Genomic DNA, 7,500 nt, shown 5'->3' on the forward strand with positions numbered 1-7,500 from the left:
ATGTGCAGAGCTGGGAAGATGGGTCCGTGGTTAAGAGCATTTACTGCCCTTCCAGAGGACCTCAGCTTCGTTGCCAGCACCCACATCAGTGGCTAACAATCTTCTGTAATTCCAGCTCCGGGAGATCCAATGCCTCTGGCCCCCGGAGGCACCTGCGCTCACGAGATGCTAAACCTGTGTTTGAGTCTAATCACTGAGGAATACTAAGTAGCAACCATTTAAGTAGCTTTTCTATATTATCAGCTACCCTGGGTATTGTTGAGGTGACCTGAAGTTTGCAGGGGAATCTACATAGTCAGTGGGTAGATAAGACAGTATTTTACATAAGGAATGTGAGCATCCTTGGGTTTGGGTACTGAGAACAAGGAAGTGGATGGGATTAACATACCAGGCTTTGGAATGTTCCTGTCATCTTTTTTTTTCTCTGAATGGCGTGTGTGTCTGTGCATGTGTCTGTGTGTATCTTTGTGTGTATGTGTGTGTGTGTGTGTGTGTGTGTGTGTGTGTGTGTTGTTCTTTTTCTCTTATTTGGACTCTGAAAAAGTTATGAATCGGAAGAACAATTTATTGATGTTTCCTGCATGGACCCAGGGGTGGCAAGAAAGATGACACCACACATTCACCCATAAATTACCCATAAATTGTCTTATCATTTTTATAGCTTAGGTGACTAGGTTTTTTATTTTGATTTTCACCTAAAGGATGTTCTTTGGAATTCTCATGTCGGACTTCAGAATAACACAACCACTCTAGAATGTGAGTGATTCGTGGCCAGGTATATGTGCTTCTCCAAGTGGCAAAACCTGGAAAGAATATACTAAGAGAAGCCTTCATATTCTGAAATTAGAGTTATTGAATATAAATTCCCAATGAACTGTATCTCTGTTTTTGTTTCTGTTTTTGTTTAGTTGTTTTGGCTTGGTTTTTCAAGACAGGATTTCTTTGTGTAGTCCCTGGCTGTCCTGGCAGTCTTCCTCTGCCTCTGCCTCCCGAGTGCTGGTTTTAAAGGCCTGTGCCACCACACCCGGCTTTATCTCTGTTTTTAAAATCCGTGTTTCACTCAAGTCAACATTTTAAAGTATAAGAAAAAAATAAATAGCATGATTTGAATTTTAACTGCTTAGCTAAGTTTACTTCTCCACGGTATTCCAGAGCCACAGCTGAAATTTGACATAAATGGTGGTCTAGCAGCGCCACCTACTGGAAACTGTTTAGTAATACACAGCTTCTAATAAAAGCTTCCTATGTTTTAGGACTGAATTGTTCATTTCGTTTTTTATGACCCTAGAGATGTGACCCAAGGAAGCCTTCCTGCAGGAACAAATAACACACCGTTAAGCCACACCCTTAACCTTAATTATGTGCTTTATTCTTCAGCATTACTTTATTAAAGCAGATTATAAAAGTGTATTGTGTGCTGCCTTCCGAATATGATGTGGCTATGGGACTCAGGAACACACGGCAGCTGAAGGTACATGCACAAGACCAAGCCAGCCAATGTTATAGCACAGACTAGGGGTTATCCCCAGACCCCAACCCTTACCAAGACGCTGCAAGAAGTTGCTTGTGTGTGGTGGTAGTGATGGTCAGGGGTCACTCTGTTCTGAAGATGTGTCCACTGATAGAGTCCCATGCTGTAGGGTCAACACCTACACACATGTGCAGAACTAACTGGACTTAGTGGGAATTAAAGAATAAATTAAAAAGCATGCTATTGGAGGGGGGACATTGGGAGGACATGGGAGGAGTTAAAGAAGAGAAGTGGAGGTTAAATCAGTGTGGGCTACCCACCAGAGATGACACTCAGACACTGGTTTAAGCCTTTATCAGCAGGCCAACAACTACAACTAGGTGTTCAGGATTCTAGGGTGGCCCAAGCCTTTCTCAGGGTGAGATTTTAAGGCACAAAATCCGTGTTCTGGGTTGAGATACCTCAGTTAACATGAACATTTAGCCAGAAACAGAACTACAGAAGCCAAAAAGCAAGACTAGTACATTTTAGAGACTTTCCCAGAGCTATAGATTTTGATGAATTAGGCCTGTTGTAGTTCCAAGAATTGCCAATCTCGATGGTTCATTGCATGAACGCACACCCCAAGACGAGGCTGATTGCCCTCGGGGCCACAGAGAGGACTCGAGAGCCTAACTGTGACACCAGCCTGTTTCTAAGGCAGGCTCCTTATAAGAAAAAACCATGACCAGGTAACCAGGTGGGAAGCAAGGAGGAGGGCAGCATTATCTCGTTTTGACAGACTAAATACAAGAAGAATTTGTTCCGAATACATTGTATCCAGGAAGCTGGAGAAAGCAGTTTAAGCTGATTGGCTAGGATATAGGCATGGGGACTTTCCAGTTCCCCATCATTCTGGAAGGGAAAAAAAAAAAAAAACATAGCATAGTGTTGTGGGTTTGTTTAAGTAAAACATACATCACTAATGTAGCAAGTATTGGATTGTAAGTAAAAGGCTACTCAAGCTCCCAGGAAGGTAGAGCCTGAAAACCTGAACTTAATTTTACTTTAAGACCAAAATGGCTCCTGTTATGCTAAAGACAAAAGCAGCGGCTAACAGAGGAGTTAAAGTTTTAAGCAGTATATAACAGCGTTCATTTTGGCAGGTGGTGCTGCCCGTGTGCTGAATGGTACTTCCATGATGGAGTCACTTATGCTAAGGTCTGAAGGCCTGCTACAAAAACTGTGGTGGTGTTTCCTTATATGCACCTGTGAAATCCTCAGGAATAAAGAAAAATTAAATCTGACTATTAGGCACAAAAAGAGGTATTTCAGCTCATAAGATGGGGGTGTCACAAATTATAAGCTTAAATATTACTGTACTCTGCTGCCACAGTATCACAGAAAAACAGTTGTAAAATCTTTTCCTACCTCACTCCTTGGCAAATGAAGTGAGAATGGGGGCAGCAGGCGGGAGTACAACAGAAAAGGCTTCATCTGTTTTTTTCCAGAGAAGACACCGCGGCTTGTAGCAGTGCCCATATCTGTGGTGCAAACACGCCCACCGTTGCCAACGTCAGTACCGAACCAGCTCTGGCACACAGTCTCCAAAGAGCTCTGGGTCTATGTCCTTCCCATGAGCAGGAAAAGAAAGATGACGCCTCACGTCACCTCTCCACTCGCTAAGTCTTCCATCTCTGAAGGATGGCAAAGCACCACGAAGACGTCCATCGGCCCGATTTGTACAATTTCAAAGAAACAAACCCCTTCGAACAGCTTCATGTGTTAACGTTAAGAATCCAGGCTGGAGGCTGCTATGCTGAGCCAAGTCTGGGAAATATTCTCCAGGTAACAAGGGAGGGAACCAGGTGTTGAGGATTTTATTACTCGTAACTGTGAAGGAAGGACTCCATCCAGCTCAAAGATGAAAAAAGAGAGCTAGAGCCATTTGGTAACTGTCTTAGTTAGGGTTGCTGTTGCTGTGATGAAACACCATGACCAAAGCAACTTGGAGAGGAAAGGGTTTAATCGGCTTATGCTTCCAAACCATAGTTGTTCCTCATAGGAAGTCAGGATAGGAACTCAAGCCGGGCAGGATTCTGGAGGCAGGAGCTGATGCTGAGGCCATGGAGGGGTGCTTCTTACTGGCTTGCCAATCATGGCTTGTTCAACCTGCTTTCTTATAGAATGCAGGACCACCAACCCAGGGATAGCACCATCTAAAAGTGGGCTGGGCCCTCTCCATCAATCACTAATTAAGAAAATGCCCTACAGGCTGGCCTACAGCCTGATCTCATTGAGGCCTTTTCTCAGTTGAGCCTCCCTTCTCTCTGAGGATTCTAACTTGTAAAGTTTGACATAAAACTACCTAGTACAGTGAGGGGGAAAAAATGAAGCTCTCCCTTGCAAGACTGTCCAAACTCCACTAACTGAACTAATTAATAAGGACATCAGGATGAAAAAAAAGTGTCAGCACTCAGAGAATAAAGGGGAAACCTGGTGTGACATTGCCCTCATGGCAGAACAGCATCCGTTTGCTGTATCCTCTTGCCTTCACTTGCTAAATGCTGAGATTACAGGTGTGCAACAGTAGCAGGTTCATGCAGCATTGGATGGAACCCGGGACCTCATACATGCTAGACAAGACCTCTGGAGGCCAACTCCAGTCTTAGCACCCAGAACTACATTTTTAACAGGAGAATGCGAAAGGACCAATGTGTAAGGAGAGAGAAATCACTGAGGTGGCTGCCCAGAAAGTGTAGACTCTGATTTCCAGCACCTATCTACACCTGTCCCCACTTGACACGGTTCTAACCTGCAGGGTCCTTGGGAAGTGAGACTTTGACTTCAAGTTTCACCTTCCAGAGGACAATTTAGGGCAGATGTGGTGCTGTGGTCTCTTAATCCCAGCAATTGAGAGGCAGAGGCAGGATAATCTCAGCGACTTTGAGGCCAGCCTACACAGAGAACCCTGTCTCAAAAACGTGAGCAAAAGAAGAAAGAAGGAAGGAAAAAAGGAAAGGAAGGAAAGAAGGAAGGCAGAAAGAAAGAAAGAAAGAAAGAAGACCAGAAGTCCAGTCTGGTGCCTTCCTAATATCCCATCCCCCAACAGGAGTGGAGACTCTCTGCTCGACCAGGGACTACTCCAGCTGCCAGAAGACCACCCCTCAATTCAGGAAGAAACCCTCTGTTCAACCACAGGCCACACCTACCAGAAGAACAGAGAGGAAACAGAAGCCAGTAGCAAAACTCCCATTCAACTAAGACACACTCAGACATTGGCACCTGGACCTATAACCACCCCAACCCCAGATGCCTTAGGCACTGGTGTAAGAACACAACCAACAACAGCCCAGCAGAACATCACCACCCAAGCCCAGATATGCGTGAATATTAGAACACAGCAGAAGCACAAGGAAAAGACCTTAAAACCAACTTCATGAAGATTATTAAAGTCCTTAAAAATGAAATGAATAAAATCCTTAAAGAAATTCAGGGATGCAAAAAAAAATGGAGGAAATGAATGAATCCAATAATGTGGGTCCCCTGCCCCGAATTGGCCATAGTGCGCTGGCCTCTCAGGACAGGGAAGAGCTGGGGAATAGGGTCTCAGGCAGAGGTGAGTATGAATGACCCCAGAGACTGTTTTGGAGTACATCTCATTTATTGAAATAGTGGGGCTAGCTTTTATAGCTCCAGTTCACGGGGAGGAGAGAAAAAGGACAAGGGATGAAATGTACTTAATTTGCATATACGGACCTGAATGAAGACAGGCAAATGTTAATGATGCACCATTTCAAATAACAAAGCTCTCAGGAGAAGGCAGAGACTTTCCAATTAGATTAGATTTCCAGTGAATTTCCAGTTAGATTTGCAGTCTGACGTCATGATTTCTGAGAAGCCAATTCTTTGGTCAGGGAAATAGAAATTTAACTGGCTTTACCATGATGTGGCTTTTGTCTCTATAGAGTTGAGTGGGCATAGGCCTGATTTTTGGCAGGGAGTAGCCACATTTTGCCATGCTCTCTGAAAGCAGTCCAGTTATAGGCAGTGCTCTACAGTCCTGTATCTGGCTTGGAAACTCACATCTTAAAGTAAGCCAAGAAAAAACAAAAGGTTAAAGGAAATAAATAAAACTATTCAAGACCTGAAAATGGAACTAGAAGCAACACACACACAGACACACACACACACACACACAAACACACACACACACACAAAGGAAATTTGAGAACTAGCTAAGTGAACAGCAACTAGAGATGCAAGCATCATCTACAGAATACAAGAGATGGAAGAGAGAATCTCAGGTGTATAAGATAAATAGAAGAAATTAATGCTTTGGTCAAATAAAATGTTAAATCTAAAAATTTCCTGACCCAAATCATCCAGGAAGTCTGAGACATTATGAAATGACCAAACCTAAGAATAATAGAAATAAAAGAAAGGCAAGATTCCCAGCTCAAAGACCCAAAAAATATTTTCAGCATAATCATAGAAGAAAATTTTCCTAACATTTTAGCAGGGAACTTTAACATCTGATACATACCTTCACTGAAGTGGCTGATACAAGATTAGCTAAAAAAAAAAAAAAAATCAGTAGCCTTCCTATGTACAAATGTCTAATGAACTGAGAAGAAATCAGGCAAACAATGTCCTTCATAATAGCAACAAATAATATAAACTATCTTGGTGTAATTCTAACCAAGCAAGTAAAAGATCTGTGTGACAAAATCTTCAAGTCTCTGAAGAAACTGAAGAAGATATCAGAAGAAGGAAAGACCTCCCATGCTCGTGGATGGGAAGGATCAACATAGTAAAAATGTCCATCTTACCAAAAGCAATCTACAGATTCAACACAATCCCCATGAATAGTCCAACACAATTCTTTACAAACTTGAAAGGACAGTATTCATATGGAAAAATAAAAAACCTAGGATAGCTAAAACAACCCTGTACAATAAAAGAACTTCTGGAGGTATCACCATCCCTGATTTTAAGCTGTACAACAGAGCAGTAGTAATGAAAAACCATATGGTATTGGCATAAAAACAGACAGGTTGATTGATGAAATCAAATCAAAGACCAGACATAAATCCACAGAACTATGGACACCTAAATTTCTGTTAAATAGCCAGAAATACACAATTGAAAAAAGAAACCATCTTCAAATGATGCTGATTTATATATTTATGTAGAAAATGCAAATAGATCCACATCTATCGCCCTGCACAAAATTCACATCCAAGTGTCCAAAAACCTCAATATAAAACTGGCTACACTAACTCTAGTAGAAGAGAAACTGGGGATTAGCCTTGAACACATTGGCACAGGAGGCAACTTCCTGAACAGAACACCAACAACTCAGGCACTAAGATCAACTATAAATACATGGGACCTCATAAACTGAAAAGCTTTCGTAAGGCAAAAGATACTGTCAGTTGGACAAAATGGCAGCCTATAGAATGAGAAAAGATGTTCACCAACTCCACATCAGATAAAGAGCTAATATCATATATATGATATTAATAAAACAAATAATCCAATTTTTAAAATGAGATACAAGGCCGGGCGTGGTGGCGCACGCCTTTAATCCCAGCACTCGGGAGGCAGAGGCAGGCGGATCGCTGTGAGTTCGAAGCCAGCCTGGTCTACAAAGTGAGTCCAGGATGGCCAAGGTTACACAGAGAAACCCTGTCTCGAAAAAAAAAAAAAAATTAAAATGAGATACAGATCTAAACAGAATTCTCAATAGAGGAAATAAAAATGGCCAAGAAACACTTAAAGAAATGTTCAACGTCCCTAGCCATCAGGGAATTGCGAATCAAAACTACCTTGAGATTCTTTCTTAGACATGTCAGAGTGGTTAAGATCAAAAGCACAAGTGACAGTTCATGTTAGTGAGGATTTGAGGCAAGTAGAACACTTCTCTGTTGCTGGTGGGAGTGCAAACTCATACAATCGCTATGAAAATCAATATAGCAGTTCCTCAGAAAACTGGGAATCCATCTACTTCAAGACCTAGCTGTACCACTCTTAGGCATATACACAAT

Source organism: Acomys russatus, chromosome 9, assembly GCF_903995435.1.
Source record: "Acomys russatus chromosome 9, mAcoRus1.1, whole genome shotgun sequence".
Taxonomy (NCBI): domain Eukaryota; kingdom Metazoa; phylum Chordata; class Mammalia; order Rodentia; family Muridae; genus Acomys; species Acomys russatus.